The 22155-nt window shown below is 35.4% G+C and overlaps 1 protein-coding gene across 3 annotated transcripts in view; it reads left to right on the forward strand.

Annotated features, from left to right (window-relative positions):
• LOC115220891 (allatostatin-A receptor) overlaps positions 1-22155 on the forward strand; it is a 356256-nt gene that overhangs the window by 273390 nt on the left and 60711 nt on the right. For all 3 annotated transcript variants that reach the window (XM_036510477.1, XM_029791086.2, XM_029791085.2), the window contains one exon: positions 21161-21259. The gene's annotated coding sequence lies outside the window, so the exon portion shown is untranslated. The remainder of the gene's footprint in view (positions 1-21160; positions 21260-22155) is intronic.

Here is a 22155-nt window from a genome sequence, read left to right on the forward strand (position 1 = left end):
AAACATCTTTAACGTTTCGAGTCTACGCTCTTCCACAGAAAGGAACACAGCAAGAAACAAGGAGAGAAAATACAGAACGTGTAGTGGCTAGCGATCTATCATGGCAAATAATATGTATATACATGTGTGTGTGTGTGTATGTGTGCGCGCGCGTGTGTGTGTATATATGCATGCAAAAGTATATGATGAGTTGCTGGGGACTTCCGTTACATATATAAATATATGTAGATATATAAACATACATATGCATATGTATATATATATATTATATATATATATAATATATATATACATATATATACATATATATGTAAAGGAGGTCCTCAACAACGCATCATATACTTTTACATGCATATATATATATGTATATGTATATATATATATATTTATGTATGTATATGTATGTATATGAATATATATATATATATATATATATATATATATATATACATATATAATATATATATATATATATATATATATATCTATATATATATATATATATATATATATATATATATGATATAAATATTTCTACTTGCGTATGTATCTATGCACGTATACATTAATGTGCATTCACACACGCTCTGCAATGTGTAATAAGGTGTATAGCTAACTGGTGAGACTAAATAAAATCGGCCTCGTCCACCAGCATGGGCCTAATAACAAAAATGAAGGAAAATAATGAATGACCAGTGGAAATCGCATCATAGCCTATTACTCGTTCTCTACATACCTGAGGAGAGAGTTTCATTGCTTGGAGTTATGTAAATCTAGTAAATTATCATAGTCTTAACTTCGACCAAATGTGTTCTCTACTACGTATTTTCTTTCGTGTCGAACATATATATATATATACATATATATATATGTATGTGTGTACCAGTGCATGCATGCGTGTGTGCGTGTGTGTGTGTAAAAATTAAAGATACGCCTCGAGCCATTGGTTCCTCAGGTCGATTCCCCAGATTCTGTAGCATGTGAAATGAACATTTTTTGTTGAAGAACACAGTGAGTCTTCTGGACGCGGAATCGAAATCATGACCTTACAATCATTAGTGCAACACCGTAATGAGTAAACCACGCGTCTCCACGCACACACACAAAAATACACACGACACATATTCTCAAATATATACATATATATATACAGTTCAAATTTATACGATAACAAAAGAAGACAGGTAAAGGAACCTCAAGCAAGTGTATAAGTTCGACGCTCGGAACAAATGGAAAAGTCTATTATATATACATATGTAGGTACACACGCATACGCACACACATACATACATGCATATATTCAGATAAATAGATAGATAGATAGATAGATAGATAGATAGATAGATAGATAGATAGATAGATAGATAGATAGATAGATAGATAGATATAGATAGATAGATAGATAGATAGATCTGTCGCATATAATACTTGAAGAAACTAACTAGCCGATCGGGAGAATCTAATATTGTTTAATTTAATTTGAGGCAAAGAATAATATTTTTAGATATTTGTGAAGGCAGCATTGCATTATCTGTATCTATAATGCAGGTGTTGGTGAGTTATATCACACCTGTCTCAATTCCATTTTCTGCTGAACTCGAAAGCTTGTTACTATAATGGACTTACTGTGCAGAGTGATCTTCATGCAGAAGTCATATCTATTACTTAATTGCCCACAAGGGGGCTAAACATAGAGGAGTCAAACAAGGACAGACAATGGGATTAAGTCGATTACAAAATCGCCAGTGCGTAACTGGTACTTCTTGAATCGACCCTGAAAGGATGACAGGCAAAGTCGAACTCGGCGGAATTTGAACTCAGAACGTAGCGACAGACGAAATACCTATTTCTTTACTACCCACAAGGGATTAAACACAGAGAGGAGAAACAAGGACAACGACGCCAGTGCGTAAGTGGTACTTAATTTATCGACCCAGAAAGGATGAAAGGCAAAGTCGACCTCGGCAGAATTTGAACTCAGAACGTAACGGCAGATGAAATACCGCTATGCATTTCGCCCGGCGTGCTAATGTTTCTGCCATTTCGCCGCCTTATTCAGAAGTCATATCTGATGACTCAGAATAATCATCGAAATACTAATGCTTTTCATGAGAAGAAGAGAAAATTTGTGGAGTGGTTTGCATTAGCGTATCATCTGCAAGTCACATGACGTGAATTCAATTGATATAAAACTCATTTGTTATTCTTACTATCTTAGATCTCTTTTTTATTAAGAAATAAGATGGCTAATATTATCTGTAAATAGGTGCAAATCGCAGATAAAACTATTTCTAATTGCTACTTTTCCAACGCCATTAGCATGAGTATAGACACTTCTTTCAAATGGATGTTTAAAAAATAATGGCCATTTGTACCGATTAAAAATTCACTTCTTTATCTCTAACAGACATCACGACAATACCTTCTTAAATTTCCTAGATAGTAACCAATTGCTTAAGCGATATAGTGCCAAAATAAACATCTATTCTTACTTATATATATGTGGTCCTTTACAGTTTGCGTTTATGCTTCATTATTGATCCGTCGAGTTCAAAAGAACAAGTACCGATTTATTCATTTGTCTTTACTACATAATTTAACAAATTTAGAAATCGATATGAATACGTCTGCCCAAAAATCCATTTTAGAAATCAATCTCATCATATTCATAAATTATTTATGGGCATACTTCCGTTAAGTGTTATTCGGATATCTTACACCGAGTTTATTCATTGACATAAATGTAGCTGGTTTAATGCTATCGCTGAGAGAGTTTATCGTCTGAATTGCATGGTGTTTGTGGCCTGGAGATCTTTGATTCTCACTTCTAATTATGTCCTTGCCAAATTAGATATGCACTTCAGAATTCTTTTAGACGAAATCTATAGAGGATATTTGATTCAGGCATACACACGCGCGCACATGTATGTATATAAATGCGTGTATATGTATATACATACATACATACATACATACATACATACATACATACATACATATATATATATATCGAGAGAGAGAGAGAGAGAGAGTGAGAGATGTATATATATATATATATATATATATATATATATATATATATATATATATATACATTTATATATATAATGAAATAGCAAATGCAGAATGTATTTAGTTTATTTTCTGGTTGATAAATCATTGAATACGGTTGTAATGTCTGACCTATAGCCTAGATCCTTTCATTCACTTACTGTGTCGACAGCTAACTGACAGGATCAGTGTGAAGAGACATGGAAAATCGAACAAAGATCAGTGATATCGATGCCGACGTCAAAAACAGCAATCGCATTAAGGAAAGCAAGGTCGGCAAATCCTAGCAGACCAACAGCAAGAGCTAAGGTGAAATATATTAGCTCATTAGTAGCTGCAGTAGATACAACATAAGGAGTGAGAAATAAGGAAACGCAGATGAATATCGGTGAGAATATTCACGTCAATAAAAGTACCAATAACTTATCGATCTCTTGAGATACCAATAGAAACATTCTCGTAGTTATTTCGCGTAGTATGGATTAACAATAGATTTCAGTATGCCGATTTCAGTATATTATCGTAGAATGAGGACATTACAAACATGAATCAGCATTTTAATCTGAAGTGTTCGAACGGCGCAATTCTGGCAGTCGGATAAACGGAAGAAATTTAGGCAGAGGTTACGTAAAAAAGACTGTGCGTAATATTTAAAATATACTTCATGCACAAGTATCTGTGTGTGTGTGTATATATGTATATATATATATATATATATATATATATATATATATATATTATATATATATATATGGCGGTGCCCCAGCATGGCCACAGCTCGTGAGCTGAAACTAGAATCAATCAATCAATCATATATATATATATATATATATATATATAAAGTTAATCCAAACACGAAAACACAAAGAGATAACACAACAAGACGAGGACATGGAACAAGTATAGTGTTATTGGACGCTCAGAAAAGGAAAGAAAGAAGGAGGATCTAACGTTTCGAGCGGAGCTCTTCGTCAGAAACATAGAAAAAGGAAAGATCCTAGGAAGGGAAGACGGAGGAAAAATCGTCAACGATACACACGGGGTCACATATACAGACATATATAAAGTGAGAGATAATGGATAAAGGGAGATATTATTTTCTGTGTCGTTTCAGCTCAGAGCTGTGGCCATGCTGCAGCGCCGCCGATTTGTTACACTGATATTCCTAAGAGCCTTCTCTATTATATGGCACTTGGTGAAGAATGGAGTTTGATGTAATAAACCTCATTTGCACCTTTTACCGTGAGATGGATTTATCTGGGACTGTCAACAGGAAGAGGTCCACCCTTGATTTAAAAACGCCTACATCAATTTTGTGCAGGTTACTCAGGCTCTTTGGGAGACTATAAAAAATCTGTGACCTTCTGAAACCCAGGGTATTGCAGTAACTAGTCCTGAATATATATATATATATATATAATATATATATATATATATATATATATATATATGTGTGGTGTGTGTGTGTGTGTGCGTGCGTGTGTGTGTGTATATATATATATATATATATATATATATATATATATACATATATATATATACATATACATGTATATATGCGTATATATATGTATGTATGTATATAATCACGACTTGACACAATAAAACTAAATCCACCCTGAGACTTCTGTGTAAGACGTAGATTGACTACTGCATGTATATCACGTCTGTTTTTTTTTCTGTAAACAGATTTATCTCCCGGTACCTCCCAGCACAATCGATATTGATGGGACTGCTTCCTCTATCGTTGTTTCTTGCGTCTCACTTAGTTTAGAGAGTAGTCGACTGTCATTAGCATCTTGTTATATCATACATCTCCCTTGGGCAAATGCTTTTCACTCCCTCATTCAATTTGCACTTAAATGTCCCTACCTCCACAAAGCCTAAAGCAGTTCCCTCCCTTACATGTCCAGGCCTGTTAGCGTTAGGAAGATACGGATTTTGTAGTCACTGTCGGTTTCTCCATTTAATTGTTCCTTTGATGTCGCCTCATTTTCTCCTGGTTTCTAACCCCGCACTCTGCTAATTCCTTCCCGTTCTTAGTATGTACCTTACCTTATTTTAGAAATGGCATTGGTGAGAGTCTATTGTCCTGCGCAGGTATTTTAAAATATCATCGTATTTTAGATCGTATTTAGAACGCAAGCTTTTAGGTTGTGCGTCTGAGCTGTGGGCAGCCCACTTGCGTCTTGATCACCTGGAGGTCTTTTACACTGATTTTAGGTTTCGAGAGTCTAGTAGATGGCTACTGCATTACACTTTACTACTTTCAGTTCTTCCACTGGAAGAGAGCAGAAGTATTCTTGATCTTATACATTAAGCCTATTGAAGTGAATCTCATTTTCAATTCGAATCACTTTCAGGTGTACTTTCTAATCATTCTCTTCACTGTCACCTGTCACAAAATCCTCAGGTTATTGAGGTATCTATGCCTTCAAGTTTCCCAAACGTGCTGATCTTTCGTTCCTCTTCAGCTATACATTCACCTTCTTTCTACAAAGAATAAAGCTGGTCCTCTCGTGTAGTGTGTTATCTAACCACATTCGAAGGCATTTAACTTGCTGGTTATTCACACCAATGGAAACTATAATTCAATCTGTAAAAAGAAAAAAAGAATGTAAATCTGTTATTTCTTGCTTTCGTACATTTCTTTGAAAAGAATTCTTTTAACCACGCAGTAGCATCGACACAAGAATATGCTGGTCTGATAACGGAATCTACAAATCATTTGCTACTAATCACATGTTACTAATCACTTGTCTGATTCAAGGCCAAAGGTTGACTTCAGATAATAAGTCCTTTTGAAATGTCAATATTTTGCGTAGTGAATTTTATTGCTTCGGCAAAAAACAGTTTTATCCTTAATAAAAATAATCGAGCGTATGTCCATATGCTGTGAAACATCTAACAGTTAATTTTCAAATAACTTTTAATTTAAGAATAGCAAAATTACCGGCAAAACATTGAAGGGAATATTCATCTTTCCTTGCCAATACCATTACTACCATCAGCACTACTACTACTACTACTACTACTACTACTACTACTACTACTACTACTAATAATAATAATAATAATAATAATAATAATAATAATAATAATAATAATAATAATAGTGAAGGCGCATAGCAGAGTGGCTGGAGCGTCGAGCTTACGATCGTGAGGTTGTGAGCTCGAATCCCGGAACTGGCTGCATGTTGTGTTCTTGAGCAAGACACTTTATTTCACGTTGCTCCGGGTCACACATCCGAAGAAATGAGTTGGAACGTCACAGGTACCAATCTGTATCGGTATTTGCTTTTCCCTTGGATAACACTGGTGGCGTGGCAAGCGGAGGCCGGTATGTATGGGCGACAGCTGGTCATCCATAAACAACCTTGCCCTGACATGTGCCTGGGAGGGTAACTTTCTAGGAACAATTCCATGGTCAGTCATGACCGAGGGGGTCTCAGAATAATAATAATAATAATAATAATAATATAATAATAATAATAATAATAATAATAATAATAATAATAATAATGATGATGATGATGATGATGATGATGATGATGATGATGATGACGACGACAATGACGATGATGATGACGATGATAACGATGATGAGGATGAAGCAGTGGGTCTAATGGCTTCGGATCTTAACTGACTGGAAGTGTTATCATACACATTGTTTTGTCTTGCTATAAAAGATGGGCTACAGCAAATATTCTGCTCAGTACCACATGTTTGCTTGGCAGTTGCTTGGCCTTAACCAGTTGAACATGTCCCTTAGTGCCTTATGATATGTACATCTCTGATCACGAGCAGAAGTAGTTGGGGAGCATCATAGCCATGTGTTGAAAGGAATACTTTGTGGTTTGCATAATTCGCTTTGGAAACATGGATGTTTCGTTCTAAATCCTTAACAACCGTTATTCAAAGACCTTTTGAGTGGCATGAGCTACTCGACCTGAAGAGAATTCTTACTGGGTCCCACTTGGAAGGTCATGCGCTGTTTATCTTCATATAATATCACCATATAGCGCACATATGGTTGTGATGCATCTGCCTGGTGTACTCTTATAACGCGGGTAGTCATGATGGGCATACTGGGCTTCGTATATTCTACCCCAGTGTCACTTAGATGGCATGCACTGCTCTCTCACTCAATAATAATAATAATAATAATAATAATAATAATACTAATAATAATAATAATAATAATAAATAATAATAATAATAATATAATAATAATATAATAATAATAATAATAATAAATAATAATAATAATAATAATAATAATAATAATAATAATAATAATAATAATGGAGCAGTTAAAACAGAGGATCATGGCAAAAAGCCAGAAGATCAGAAGATTTTTGAACAGAAATAAGCAGTCCGAAGAGAACAGATTGTTCAAAAATAATCCGCAAGCAATTCTTCCAAAATTTAGAAGGAGCCAATGGGAAATATGTTGCTCCTGTTGCAAATCAAGCCAAAGACTTCTGGATTATAGAGAAACAATGTGGTGCATAAAAGGGTGCAATATGGAGAGGAACTATCAAGTCGGACGTACAAGGAAGAAAGAAGCAAAAGAAAATTTTCATATACACGGGTGATGTGAAAGAACAAGTGGGTAAAGTGCCTAACTGGAAAGCCCCAGGACCAGATGGGACTCATGGTTTCTGGCTGAAGAGATGCCACGCGGTGCATGAAAGACTAGCAGTCCAATTGAATGAGTGTGTCCAGAAAGGTACAGTCACCGCGTGGATGGTGACTAGGAGGGCGACACATTAATGAAAGATAGAAGGGAAGAGAATATTGTGGGGAAACTACTGTTACATCGCTTGTATAAACATAATTTGGAAGATACTCGCTGGAATATGTGCGGCAAAGACATACAATTTCCTGGCACAGGACGAAATACTACAAAGAGAACAGAAAAGATTTAGGAACAGTTCTGAGGGTACCAAGGATCATCTGGTCATCGATAAGACAGTTTAGCGGCGTTGTAAAACACATCATCGAAACATGTCTATGGCTTGGATTGACTTTAAAAGGGCATATCATATGATGTTTCATTCTTAGATCGTTGAATGCCTGCAGATGTCTGGTGTTGCTGACGACATTACACATTTTCTGATGCATAGCTTGAAAGAGTGGAGAACGAAATTGTACTCAAATAATGTATTCCTTTGAAACGTTAATGTTAGAAGGGGTATCTTCCACGGTGAGTCGTTTTCTCCGATACTATTTGTAATTGTATTAATACCCATAACAATGACACTTAGGAAAATTAAGAATGGAGAAGATGCAAATCGCCGATTCTGCAATGATGCGATTGAAAGAGTGGACTGCATAATATTTGGACAAAGTTAGTCAAAATCTACACTGTTTAATATGTCGGCATTATAGAATCAAAAGTGTTGACAAGTGATGAAGCACCATTGAGGCTATAACTAAGGGATAAATAGTAGTGATTCCTTGGAATCTTCGAATACATACAAACAGCACGATCAAAGCTAATAAACTGAATATTGTTGTGAAAGACCAAAGGAATAATGTATGTTTATTGATTGACATGAATATTCCTTGTGATCATATTACAGCGTAAGAATTTGAAAAGCTCAGAAAATAGAAATATTTGCTCATCGAAAACAAAAAAGGTATCTGAAAGCGGCTACAATACTAGTGATGGTAGGAACACTAGAAATGATAAAAAGTAACTGAAAATTAAATGATATTGACACTTGGCATCAATGCAAGAAAAGCAAATAAATTTAACTGGGAGGTCAGGCTTATGAATTCTTTTTTACCAAATATCATAATTTTGAATATGAATAGTGAGTTTCTTTAACCTAGGTGTCGGGAAGCTATTCAGCAAGAAGTGGAAACAAAATTGAAAGAAGAAAAAATATATTGGCGATGATTAATAATAATTTTCATATTTCTTTATTGTCTATGAATAGAATACACATGAGCTACAACTCACTTGAGAAATGTATCATAATGGATAGCGCGTAGTAGGACGCGTCAGTATTTTTGTATAGAAATGGTGGCGAGCTGGCAGAAACGTTAGCATGCCGCGAGAAATGCTTAGCAGTGTTTCGTCTGTCTTAACGTTGTGAGTTCAAATTCTGCCGAGGTCGACTTTACCTTTCATCCTTTCGGGGTCGATAAATTAAGTACCAGTTGCGTACTGGGATCGAACAAATCGATTGGTCCCCTCCCCAAAAATTTCGGGCCTTGTGCCTAGAGTAGAAAAGAATATTTTCGCATAGGAAACAAATAAGTTAACCTTACTACACAGCGCTTAGATACTTACTGGGTCAGACTATGATTTTGACCTTTTCCCAGCCTGATCACAGACAATGAACTTCGTTTCCTGAATGTACCTGTAATTATTTGTGAGATTGTGTGACCATTGATTCATTTATTATCTGTGAAATGTACTTCGTTAACAGTATATAGCGTCATAGATTTTTTTCTTAAACATACATAAATTTCGAGTTCGATATTTTTATTGCCAACTCCAGTGCAATAAGAGTTATATCTAACTTCTTTTTTTCTCTTCACATCATACAAAATATAAGACATATTTATGCACCAAATCCGGTGTGAAACGCTAGGAAGACACTGGATATGCTATATGTGTGTACAAACACACACACGCATACAAACACATTCAGACAAACACATATATAGCTATACATGTCCATATATGTATATATGCATGTATATATGTTCATATAGATATATATATACAAAGATATATGTGGGTGTGTATATATATTTATATATACGTGTGTTATATATATATGTATGCATGTATGTATGTATGTATGTATGTATCTATCTATCTATCTATCTATCTATCTATCTATCTATATATATATATATATATTATATATATATATATATATATATATATATATAATATATATATATATATATTATATATATATATATATATATACCGTTCCATATATCACACATAACGTGCATATATGGTTAAAAACGGTGAGAGTTCGTTATCCGTCGGGTGAGAAAGATAGAGAGCGAGAGGGAGAGAGGAAGAGAGAGGGAGAGAGAAGGAGAAAGAACATTTCGTATAAACAAATAGTGTTAAGAATCATGAAGCATATCAATATAAAATGACATGTGTGACACCGGTGCTGGAATTGCTAAATAGGAATTTCTACTTGTTTGAGCATCATCTGTAGCGACATTCTCTCATATCGCACGGTAAGACAAATTTCAGCACTACTGATTCTGATAATCAGTGATTAACAAATCACAAGCATCGCAATTAGTCGGTCGGATAGGTAAAACTTGGTACAGGGATAGGAGAAGATTAAAAAGAATATAGTTAACGTAAGAAGTTCAAGTTGACTCGGCACAACTTAAATTGTGATGGGGGACGATAAAGATGTTAAACGTTGAGTTGTGAATAGACTCTAAATACATCAGACATGCTTACGCATAGACATACGCACATATGCACACATTTTCGCCCACGTGGATATAAATATATTCGCTCATATAGATATAGGTACCCACGCTTGCAGAAACACACGCACAAACCTATAAGTCTCCTCCCGACACAAAAGAGATCTAAGTCGTACGCAGATTTGTACGAGTATGAATCAATTGAAATCAGGTCTGAACCTCTGATTGCACTCACACAGCAAGATTTGTTTATTCGGTCACCTAAATGTTCCCAATTTATATTCCACTTCTGAGAGCAAGTACGTTCCACCCACCTCCTATTTGTTGCTATAAACATACATTCCTGAAGCACAAGGATTCGGTAAAGAACACCGATAGACTATATATCCGACTGCGTTCTAAACTGTAGCCTAGGATGACTGCAGACTAATAACTGGGACAAGTAAAGCATAGAAGTTAAAAATCTGTGAATATATTTATACATGGATAAATCCGATACATGCTTGTATTCGTTATGCTGTGCATCCTTAATTACTAAACTCTACCTCGTAATCAACTTGCGTTTTATTCCTCCAGGGCGTATTCGTATATAAGTGTAATTCATTTCACGGATTGGCTTTTTATTCCACAATATTTTAATTGTGGACTTGATAGGCTTTCGCATCGTTATTAATTAAGGACATCCCGATTCCATTTCAAAGTTTCCTTTATAGACTTTGCAGAGCATGTACAAAATATTCATCTACTATATATCTTATCGTTACAAATTATGATATTGCGCTGATATAATTTATCAAATGCCGTTAACATATGTATCTATTTCGGTTTACATTCATGATTAAACCTAACATCGGTGCCATTGTAATAGGAATATATAGATCGTGGAAAAATTATCTCCAAGATAATACACCAAACTGATGCCCAAGAAATGCAATTAATTTTGAAGATTACCTATCAGTTATTCTCCCTTTTAAGTAATTCATTGTGATATATTTTTTTAATAGAAAGGAATGAATTGCATTTCAGCAGTTTTGCGTATTAATTAAACTGCATTTTTGGTCCATACTTCTAAAAACACCATATAATTAGACAAAATGAAATGAGCTATATATTTCCTGAAGCACTTTGAAGACCATCTGAAGGAGGACATTTTCTCATCGATACTCCCAATGCAATCATTTATATTATGATTATAGTTACAAAAGAGCACAAGATGCGCCTTTGACTCAGAGTCAAGTCATTATAATTAAATCTTTACTCCTTTTTTCAGCATGTTTCTATGTTCACGTAGTGGTAGTAATGGTAGTGGTAGTAGTAATAGTTGTAGTAGTAGTAGAAGTAGTAGTAGCAGTAGTGGCGGTGGCGGTGTATGTGTGTGCATGCATGTATGTGTGTGAGCGTGTATGTGTCATTATGCATGTATGCGTGCATGTATGTGTGTGCGTGTGTCTATGTGTGAGCACGCATGTGTATATGTATGTATGTGTGTGTGCCTGCATGCATGTACATGTACGTGAGCATGTGCATGTGTGTATGTGCATGTGCGTATGTGCATGTATGCGTGCATGTTTGTGCGTGTGTGTATGTGTGTGTGTGCATACATTTGTGCGTGCATGTATGTCTGCACATGGCTGTGTGCATGCATGTCAGTCCGTGTGTCTACGTGTGTGTGCATGCATGCGTGCATGCGTATATGAGTGTGCATGGATGTATACGTATGCATGCATGTGTGGGTCTGCATGTATGTGTGTGCGTGCCTTCCAGTGTGTGTGTCTGCGTGATGCATATACGTTCGTGTTTTTGATCCATTACTTCTTTAAAGCATGTGTTTATGGCTGTGTAGTGAATCATATTTTTCGTGTTGTGATCTGCAATCTGTTGTGTGTATAAATTAGTTTGTGAACGTGCATGTGAAATGCGGGATCCCTGATAGTGTTGGTAGTGGTGACGGTCATGATCATATTGATAGTACTAACATAGCTGCTGTTAAGGTGGTGCTGATGCATCGTTGCTCAAAAGAATGCCTTCAGTTTTCCGCTATCGCCCGTCATTTTGTTTCATTTTCTTCATTTTAGATCAGTAACTTTTAACCATTTATGCCCCTAATCGCTACTTTCCCCACACACATCTTGGTGGTCCCAAGCGTATACTGGCTTGGCTTTGGGTTATTATTTTGAAGTTTTCATGCTTTTTTTTTCTTTCTACCGTTGTCTGGGAGTTTTCATTTACTGTTGTTGATGCTGATCTGGTGGGTCTCCAGAACGGTGATTCTTTTGTTTCTTTTGTTGCTATTATTTCAATTCTTGAAGTTATTGTTTCGTTGCCGTCGATGCTGCTTTCAGTTCTGTAGCTTTTTTCCTGCAATCTGTGTTGTTACGGTTGTTGTAGCTGCTGTGGGTGTTTGACTTGCGGTTACTCCTGTTGTTGCTGCTACTAAAGTAATTGCGTTCGTATTTATTGGGTCCTAAATTTTAGCTGTCGTTTCCTTTCGTTGCTGGAAGTTGAAAGCTTTTATGCGTTTCCCCCACTTGTAGCATGAATGCCTTTTGCCTTTCTCTGCTACATGCATTTGCTTCCCTCTTGCGATTTCTCCAAGGTTCCGGGTCTTGTCTTGTTTCATAATTACGAACCCCACCCGAATACAATTTTTTTTTTCAGAATCCCTCGTACTAGAAATTCCCGAACGACAGATTTGACAACACACACACACACACACACACATACACACACACACACACACACACACACACACACACGTATATTTCTATGAGTTTGTGGGTGTATGATGATTAACTTTGAACATTATCTTGGCCTGCCTTTCTAACCCCCAGTGTAATATCGATTCTAGTTTGCAATTTATTAAGGTACATGATGCTTCTATCTGGGCGATAGAGATATTTCAGCCAAAACGTTGCCTGTTTTTGGTGTATTCCAGTTTTCCCTGTATCCATAATCTTTTTGCCTATGCTGGTGAGTCAGGTCCATGGTACTGTTTCGCTCGTCCTTTCTTTTACACTATTTATCCACTTTTCTTCTTGTGTTCTCCTTGGTTGCCCCATTTTCCTTCCTAGAATGACTGAATTTCTGATGTTCTTGTTATGCCATCTATCGAAATGTTTTTATTTATGTTTCTGTAGAATATTTTCTTGCTTATATTTATTTCTATATTTTCATGGAAGAAATATTCCCATCTTCGTACCATCATCATCATCATCATCATTATTTTTATTGTTAATGTTATTATGACTACTACTACTACTACTACTGCTACTACTACTACTACTACTACTACTACTACTACTACTACTACAACTACTACGACTACTACTACTACTAACATTGCTACTACTACTACTACCACTACTACTACTACTACTACTACTACTACTACTACCACTACTACTACTACTACTACTTCTACTACTACAGCTCCTACTACATTTCGTGTGTTTTAAGTGGTGAGGTTATTGTATGTTTCTTGAACTCAATGAGACAAGTTCTTTTTAGTGGTTATTACACTTTGCAAGTTTTCATTGCGGAACTGTGTTACCCGCCTAAGGCAAAAGTAAAAAAAAAAAGAAATGAATTTTGAAAAATCATATATTTGCATATTATTTTCAAAACAAATATTTACTTGTATAACAATATGGCTTTTTCGTCTGGGGTAGTTTTAAAACATGTTGACTGGAAAATTCCAATGTGTTTGAAAATTTTGAAGATATGCGACTTAAATTTATATACACATACTTATATACATACGTACATATGTGTGTGTTGTGTGTGTGTATGTGTATTTTTGTATGTGTGTGTATATATTTTTAGATGCGTGGGTGTGTAAGAATGTCTATATAGTATATCTGTATATGTATATCTAGATAGATACCAAGAAGAAAGTTAACATTACACTTTAAATAGCAAAGACAGACAAGTAATCTATATAGAAAATAAAATTGCTCGATAACAATATAGAAATGTACAAAAAACGGCAGCCAACCACAATATATCTGAAAAACAACCATTTGCTAAAAGACAGATACACTGTATAAAGTCAACTGTCAGGAAATAAAAGTAAAAAAAGATTTTGGGACAAGTATGTCAATATAGATAGTATTTCAGCAAAGAAATGAATAAATAAAAAAAGATAGATATCAAGTCTGACAAAAACAACTATAAAATGTAATCATAACACACGTGATTTGTCGAATGACAGACTTTCGGATGTACTTCACCCGCCATCGTTCGCAATTGTACTTTCAAATAAGTTTTGAGATTAAAGAAGCGATCAAGTATTGATTTGCCTGATACACGGCGTAGTTGATTTAACAGTCGCTTTAAGTTTATCGCTGTACGCTTTTGTAACATTTCCAGGCTGTAGAATCTAAGAGTCATAAGAGCACCAAGCAGAATATTTTGTGGCATTAGGCAACGAATCTTTATTTATTTGGGGGTCGATATAATGCAATGCTGATCAACCATTTGGTTCGATTTATCGATAAATCATTCCCGATTATAGTGCTTCTGTTAAGATATTCATATATGATGATTTGTTTGTAAAACCTGTGTAGCATCGAGGAAATGTGAAACAGTATTTGTTAAATTACTTTGTTAAAGAACTAAGATGTAATCAAGCCGACGTCAATATTCTCTTTAAGCATTTGGGAGTTGATAAAATAAAACACCAGTGGAGTTCTAAGGTTATGGCCTCGAGTTACTCCCTCCCTTCAAAATGACTGGCCTTCTGCCAACTTTTGAGCGGAAATTAGTTTTCGTAATATAATGATCATAATATGTTATTAATTCTTTTACGTTGGCACTTTTCTGTTCTTATAGTATTGACTAGTTAGATGTCAAGCAGAATTCGACAACATTACGTGTCTTGCTTATGCCTTTTACTTTTTGCATTACCGAAAAACGGACCTTTTATTACGCACTCGATAGCCAAACTTTCGATTTCTTTAATTTCCTACTTTTATAATTGTTTTTAATTATAAGTTTACAGTAAAGATTCTCTGATGTCCATATTTTGTTCTCGGTATACTCTCTCGTTCTTTGTTTATATCCAGTTTGTAAAATCTCAGTTTCCAGTAGAGTGAGATATGACCAATGGAAAATATAAGGGAAATATTTAATCTATTCCAATTTTACTAAGTTGGAGTTTATTGCTTCAGTTAGTCATGTTTCTGGTGTTTATTCTTACTTGTTCGTGATGGCTTTTGCAATTTTGCACATTTGGAGCGTCTTTAGAAGCCCAGAGTAGGCGACCATACCATGTGCTTTCCTTCACTAAATCCACCCTATTGTTAGGCCATTTCTCCTACGCTCAGGTTTTCTTACGATTGTCTCCTAGATTAACATTTGTCTTTCGCTCTTCTTGAATTTTTTCCGGCACTCTTTTCATTCCCTCGCAGTAATTTTCCTACTCAAAGCATGGCTACATCATACCCACAAACACATTTGTTAGCAATTTCCATAATAGTGGTTAAAAAGTTATTAGTCAGTAGTTTCATATCATAACACCTATATATAGGTTTGGTTTAATGTTAGTCCTTCAATTTAGAATTAACCTACACAGGATTCTTTTAGTTAACGAACAAGGCAGTTCTTGCTCGGGTAATCAACCAAACACTTTACAGCCTGTCTGGTTCTGGTGTTTTCGAATTTGATATTATGGTATCTTGTGTTACAATACTCCGCATTTGGATTGCTACATTGTTCTGTTGTTTTAGTCGCCTTAATTCATTTTTTACCGCACCGCTGCTACATACTCTACTAAATATTAATAGATAATTTTCTGGTCCAATGTACTTCACTAACGCAGCTTCGCTCTGATCCTGATGTCTCACTGCTGTGCTTTTCTACTCTATATAAGTTTTCGGAAATATTTTCTTATTGTTTATGCAAACAAAATTGTTCTCATATACTTACATCTCACCTGACGTTGATGTCATTCTTTGTATTGATTTTGTTTCTTTTATTCCAATCTCTCTTCCTACTTTCCTTCGAATGTTTTAATGACATTTATTAGAGCACCTTCTTTAAACCATCGTAGTTTACTCAGTTCCAGTTTGAACACCTCGATGCTATTTGCTAAACATTTCCACTTAGGCATTTTCCTCGGCGTACTTGCTGGAGCCTTATATCCTTAGCTTACGTATACATGACACATCCTACTACATTTTCCTAGCATATAATCTAAATGTAATGTTGGCTGACTTTACATTGCTATTTTGGTGATTTTTATCCATCTTGGTCACTGTGACCATCCTTCTGTATTTTTAATTTAATTTCGTCTCTAACCAAATCTTCCCTTTTTTTCCATGATATAGCTTAATGTTTTCCCTGTCTCTGCGTTAGCTTCACTTACATTAACGACCGATACACTTTTGTTTCCTGTTAGGTATTCTATCTTCTATTTAATTCCTCCTAATTGTAGATTCCATCCATTACAATTTTATAGAACTTGCCTGCATTTCTAGTTAATGTTCTGTCGCCGAAAGCATGTTTACAGTGTAGGAATTGGCAACATTCTTCGCTTTTAATCTCTATTTCATATAATAGGTGTTTGTCGATGTAGGCGTTGTATCAATATCAGTAACAGCAATTAAAGCGTCGAGCTAGCAGAATCGTTAGCGCGCCGAACAAAATGCTTTGAGACAGCTCTTTCGGCATTATAGTCTGAGCTCAAATCCAGCGAAGGTTTATTTTCCTTCCAGCCGTTTAGGCTCGAGGAAATATGTACTAGTTGAACACTGGGGTCGATTTAATACAATAACACTCCCCCTCAAAGTTCCGACTTTGTGCCTATTTAAGAAGAATATTAGTGGCAGTACTATCAGCAACTTGATGAATGAAGGAAAACATTTTGAAATGCTTTATTCTTTTTGATAATTTTCGAAACGCTCATTCAAATTTTCCATTATGATTTATCTACAGTATATATATTCTATGTACAGCGCCATTATAGTTAAGAAAACGGATAACTTGTGAATATTGATCTATAAGACAGACGTATAATAAAGGACGTCATTTACGTTGAAATTGATGACAATAATGATAAAAATGTAGTCAGCATGACGGATATGTCCCTAGATAATTTTGGTGGCGAAGGCATATTTGATGATATCGATCACAAAAAGAAAATAGACAATTAGAAGAGCTTTACGAATCTTAATTGATATTACTAATGATATAAGTATGGCAAAACTTTCATTGATTAAAAAAGACGAAAAAGTATGTTAAGCAGAATATATTTTGAACCATACTTTGAGAATCTCTTATTTTTAGCAGCGAGAATACGTTTAGTATTCGTGATATTGCGCCAAGGTATATCCATTTGGTGCAATATGTTACGGTTTAAGAGCACGAACACGATTTAAAATCGAGGTTCCTTAATCAGAGGTCATATTAAAATAGAATTTATTACTTTAATGAACGCTTTCTGGTGGAAATTTACCTTGTGTATGAACTGGTTGAGAGATAGTGTAGATTCAAATTACTGCTGCCACAAGCGAGAGGCTAATGGTTCCTAGATTACGCTCATGGATGCCAAATATATTTGAAAGGTTTCTAGTAAAAACCTCTGATTGAATATGCGTTCCTCTGCAAAGTACAAATTATTTTTGAACCGATTCTTTTAATACTTCCCGCCAAATGAAAAAGACCTCTTTATGGGGAAGACATTCTAATATCAACAGTTGAATCAATCTATTTAAGCAACACACCAATTGCTGCAACTACGCTATGATAAACATGCCTTTACAAAAATTAGCCCATCAAACTAAATTTCTAGCTTCCAAACTATGAAGGTAGGCCGCATCTCCCTATGTACAGCTATAGTTCCAATATATATTGAAAAGCCACTGATTTGTGCATCGATAGCCCCCATACTACATATTTGCCGCAGGTTTCTGTCGTGGAAGTGAAATGCGTGGAGAGATACACTTGCAGTGAGTATATTTCAAATACGCAAATATGTATGCAAGAAAAGCCATTAAGTGGCTAATGTAAGAGTCTCTAAACTCTTCCAGAGTCGTATTAAAAAGCGTGCTTTACAGATAATGGAGCTCAGTGGCACATAGATCTACAGAATTCTACACAATTTAAATTGCCAGACACCATTGGCAATCACAAATGCTCCTCTAGTAGTTCTGCTACAATTGCTAGATTCTTGACTGGTCCGAATTTTCGGAATTAACATTCCGCCAATTAACATTCATGTTGCGTAAAACTGATAAACATACTATGTTCTCGTATTAATATTTACATGAAAAATATACACTGAGTAGCAAGGGAAACAGAAGACGACAGCTACATGAGGCTACTGGTAATCCAATCTATCAGAAATTGACTTGAAATTAAGCATCAAAGGCTGATTTCCTTGTGTGTTCACTCGCTGAGAGGGGGATAATTGATGTGTAATGTAGCATATTACCTGAACCGTGAACAATCCAGATCCCATGTGTAGCCGTATGAATGTGACAGGAATTTTTGCCAACGGAAGTCTTACTAATTCACATATGGCTGTCCTTTGCGGTTCCTGCATGAGCTATCCATCGGCAGTGAGCCGTAAGAAAGAAGGTTACAATTAATCTGCTACCCTAATCTCGACCTTATAAACATACATAAATGTACGCATAGGTTTATTTCGTACGTATATATCTGAATATTTATATACACACACCTATTTCGATGTTATAGTAATACATACACATATCAATAGCAAGCATCGTTACCCAGATGTCCTCTATTATTGCCAAACTCAAACAGATCATTAAATATTTAATCATTTGTCTGCACGCTTTCCTGATTTCAATTAATAGAGCAATACTTATTATAAAATATACCACTGACCAACAGCGTCAAAGAGCCCACATAAATATACCTGACGCCAATCAGCAGAAACGTCCATTAAACTAACTCAAACTTGTTATTCTGACGTTAGATAAGAAATATATTTTTTTTATATAATCTTTCGGTTCTAGAGGAAAAAGTAAACGATAATGAACATTAATATAGCTTATGTACAGAACTGAAGACTCTAAAGTCCCAACCTCTTAAAGAGCAATAGCTTTGATCTTAACACCAATTGCAGCGACGAGACATAATTACTGAAACATGATTTCACTGGAGCCTGACTAAATGAAGAGTACAAATTCATATATATGTAGCAACAGCGAAATCATTTGATAGGATTATTGAATAATTCACATTATGTAGCGTTCCCATCACATTGGTAAAAATACGTTACAACAAAACATATTCATCTGATTGATCTATAACTCTGACAAAACACAGTTCCTGTCACTAGATACGTTTCAAGTTTTGATAAGAAAATGTTATAAAGATATTGGTTTCAAACGTTTGGGACAAGCCTAGTAACTTTGTGCTTGGGGTAAGTCGATCAGATCGACCCCAGTGCTGAATAGGTACTTGTTTTATCGACCCTGGAAGGATGAAAGGCGAAGACGACCTCGGTAAAATTTGAACTTAGACGAAATACTGCTAAGTATTTGAACAGGCATGCTAATGATAGTGAGGGCTGACCGCATTCTAATGATACTAAGATATTGAAAATACCTACGACCTAACCCGGTGATATTGCATCAAGTTCATTGAAGCTAGATTTTCTTAGTGTAAGGTCAGCCATTAGAGAATTTTAATGAACTATATCTTAAATTTAACAATGATTCGCAGATCACGAATGGACTGTTCTTTATCAAACCATATGATAACGAACGCTATAGCCTCGGGCAGACCAAAGCCTTGCGAGTGGGTTTGGGAGGCGTAAGCTGAAAGGAGCCCGTCGTGTGTATATATGTGCGTATGTGTGTGTACGTGTGTGTGTGTGTGTGCGTGTGTGTGTGCGTGTGTGTGTGTGTCTGTTTGTCTGTGTGTTTCCACACCATCGCTTGACAAACGTTGCTGGCGTGTTCACGTCCCCATAACTTCGCCGTTCGGCAAAAGAGTGGGATGGAATACGTACTAGGCTTACAAAGAATACACAGACGCATACAGGCACGATGTATAAATGCATACACACACCTAAACATTCACACATCTTTATATATATATATATATATATATATATCCATACATATCGTTCTGTCTGTTAGACTGTGTATGTGGAAATGCGTCTGTTTCTGTGATTTAGTGTTTGTATATGTGAAGAATGGCATTAATGAGCTTTTTTAGTAGCACTTAAAGATTATACTTTGAAAATCGCATTATTTACAGAATCCCCAAATAGAAAATTATTTCCCGCTGAAATTATTGTCCATAAATACTTGCTTTATTTTCATGGAATCCTATAAGTTATCCATATTATATTCGAAAAATATTATTTTGAACTGTTTACACATTTAAACAGATCAATATCACTTCTCTTTTAATTTTCTGTGATGTATTTGGATTTTGTCATTTTTGCCTGTTTTATTTCGTCTTTCTTTTCTTGTTTTGTTTTTTTATAATCTAGTTCTCTTCCAATTACAATTTCTTGGCTGTTTTAATATTTATTCAATATTAATTTCCCCATTTATCATTCTCCTTTAATATTTATTTTACCAAAATTCAGCTTTCATAGTCTCGTTATTATTTTCCCCCTGCAATTTTATATGACATCACAATATCCCTTCAACATATATTTCATTTTATATCTATGTTTCTCTTCTTAATCTACCTAAAGGTAATTGATGCATCTGAGTCATAAGATTTCCATACTACAACGCCCAAGATGCTGAATCAATATCAAAAACACCAAGCTGAATAATTTAACAGCTTTCAGGTATTTCTAAATATATTACAATGCAGCCTCAGTTCATTTTAATTGTATTGTAATGTAATTTATGTGTATATATGTATATAAGTAAGGTAAGCCGCAAGTAAAATACGGACTACTACAGTTGCAAATTGAATTGATGTTTGTTACATTAGATGTAACATAGAGAAAACATTCTTAGCTTGTCTTCAAATCATGAAGATTAGCAAAGCCGGTTTTCCTTCTGTTACACACTACGCAACAAGTATCTTTGTGCTATAAATGGGTCGTAGTATGTGCTTTATCTCTTTACTCTCTCTTTTACTGTTTTACATGTTTCAGTCATTTGACTGCGACCATGCTGGAGCACCGCCCTTAGTCGAGCAAATCGAACCCAGGACTTATTCTTTTTAAGCCTAGTACTTATTTTATCGGTTTCTATTGCCGAACCGCTAAGTTACGGGGGACTTAAACGCACCAGCACCGGCTGTCAAGCGATTTTGGGGGACAAACACAGACAAACAAACAAACAAACACACATATAGACACATATACATTTATATACGTCGAGCTTAGAAAACACTTGCCCAAGATGCCACGCAGAGGGACTGAACCCGGACCCATGTCGCTGGTAAGCAAGCTACTTTATTTCATAAATTTGTCATATAGACAGTACAAAGAGCTCTGCGGGCTGGACAAACACATTAATGAATGAAATTGAAATAAAATAAATAAATGAGAGATGAAACCCAACACACACCGATTGGATTTTTCTCGAAAACATATTTTCTTTTCTTAAAAATTAATATGCGGTTTCAAACCTTCTAACGAGGCTTTTTCACCTCCTACTCGTCGATATATTCATCATTATCTTCAATGTCACTTGATTTTCTGTATCCCGCAATTTCTCATGCCTCACTCAT

Source organism: Octopus sinensis, linkage group LG17 (assembly GCF_006345805.1).
Source record: "Octopus sinensis linkage group LG17, ASM634580v1, whole genome shotgun sequence".
Classification (NCBI taxonomy): domain Eukaryota; kingdom Metazoa; phylum Mollusca; class Cephalopoda; order Octopoda; family Octopodidae; genus Octopus; species Octopus sinensis.